We start from the raw sequence: 2,197 nt of genomic DNA, 5'->3' as shown, positions 1-2,197 counted from the left end.
CCAGTCAGTTCTTTATTAAACCAATGAAAGTAATACATATTGACAGTGTACAAAAGGATTATTCCACATCAACTATGTATTTTCTTTATTTCTGGGTTTTGGGTTTTTTTTTTTTTTTTTTTTTTTTTTGATTTTTGAGACAGGATTTCTCTGTGTAGCCCTGGCTGTCATGGAATTCACTCTGTAGAGCAGGCTGACCTCGAACTCACAGAGATCCTCCTGTCTCTGCCTCCTAAGTGTTGAGGTTAAAGATAAGCATCACCACTGCCCGGATATTTCTGTTTTTTTTTTTTTTAATTAGTTTTTTTTTAAAGTTTTTTTATTGTTTGAGAATTTCATATACACACACATATGAGATGTCTTGGTCAAATCCACCCCCTTAACCCACCCCTCCAGTTCTTCCCTATCATCTCCTACTTGCACTTTCAACTTTATGTGCTTCTTTAAAAAAGACTTTTTTTATTTTTATGTATGTGTGTGTATGTCTGTGTGAGTGAATACCACATGTGCTGGTGCCCGCAGAAGCCAAAAGAGGGTGCTCCCTAGAGCTGCAGTCACAGGCAGTTGTGAACCACATCTTGTGGGTACTAGGAACTGAGCTTTTGTCCACTCACTGAACAAGAAACACTCTTAACTGGAGGCATTTGTCCAGCCACCAACAGTGTGTGTTTTCAGTCAGGCAGAGAATGTAATAAGTTACTTTATTATTACTCATTATCAGTAAGGGTGAGTGCTTTGACTTTTTACAACTGGCCAATCATATTTCTTTTTCTGGGAGTGTCTGATGTCCATTGTCTTTCAATGTTGTCTGGACTAGTGCACTCATAGTTACTGTGGCTTTGTGCTGGTTGGGTTTTGTCAATTTGACACAAACTAGAGAATCACCTGGGAAGAGGGAACCTCAGCTGAGGAACTGCAACCATCAGATAGGCCTATGGCTGTACCTGTGGGGCACTTTCTCAATCGCTAATTGATACAGGAGAGCCTAGTCTACTGTAGCTATCATCCCTTTGCATGCGGACCTGGGCTGGATAAGAAAAGTAGCTAAACAAATGAGAGAAAGCAAGCCAGTAAGCAGTGCTCCTCCATGGTCTGTGTTTCAGTTTCTGCTTCCAGGTTCCTGTCTTCAGTTCCTGCCCTGACTTCTCTCAGTAAAGAACTGTTATCTGGAATGTAAGATGAAATAAGCCTTCCCACCCAAGTTGATTTGGGTGAGTGCTTTTTCAGAGAAACAGAAACCAGAGTAAAACAGGTGTGAGAATTATTACAATATTACCATGCTTCGCCTCTGATTTCCTTTAGAGTCTAAGTCAGTTTTTTTCATGAATTTTGTATAGCAATGATATTCTCCTACTTTTATACTGTTTCTCTTAAAGGGAGGCAAGACAAAGGCTGCTAATTATTTCCAAATACCCATTCTTCTGGTGGTGTATTAAAGAGACTTCAAAATTTGTGTCAATTTCCTCCTAGAGAAGGGAAGTATGTTTCTTCCTTGCTTGAATTTTGCCTAGCCCTGTGACTGCTTTGACTAGTGCCAAGTGGTGAGGCGACACTATGCCCAAGCTTTGAGATGACCTGGGAAAATCTGCTTTGTGTTTTTTGACATTCCATTGATGGCATGAGAGGAGAATTTGTGAGCAAACTGAAGAGACAGGTCCAAGAATCTCAGCCTCTTAGTTCACTGTAACCCTTAGTGAGACTAGCAGAAGAAACTGCCCAGATGAATGCCCACAACCCAAGGATCCTGGAGAGAGAATACAATGATTGGTATGCTTAACGGCTGATTTTTGGTTGTTGTAATTTTAGGGTGTTTTATGAAGGCAGACGTAACCAAAAAATATGTCCCTTAGCAATTAAACTCTTTTACTTGGGCACAGAGTAGCATGGCTGACAGACCACATTTCTTAACTTACTGTGGTCAAAAGTTTTCCTGTCCTGACCACCTACTCCCCATCCCAGTAGCTGCTTTCAAATTACTACACAGAGACTTAATATTATTTATAAATGCTCAGCCAATATCTCAGGCTTATTACTCACTAACTCTTACATTTAAATTAACTCATTTCTATTTATGCTTTGCCACGTGGCAGTACCTTTATTAGCATGGCACATTCATCTCCAGCTCCCTTTGCCTCTGGCTGGTGACTCCTCTGACTCCGCCCTCCTTCTTCTCATCATTCTCAGTTTGACTTTCCTG

Source organism: Peromyscus leucopus, chromosome X (assembly GCF_004664715.2).
Source record: "Peromyscus leucopus breed LL Stock chromosome X, UCI_PerLeu_2.1, whole genome shotgun sequence".
In the NCBI taxonomy this organism is placed as follows: domain Eukaryota; kingdom Metazoa; phylum Chordata; class Mammalia; order Rodentia; family Cricetidae; genus Peromyscus; species Peromyscus leucopus.
Note: the sequence above shows the minus strand (reverse complement) of the source record.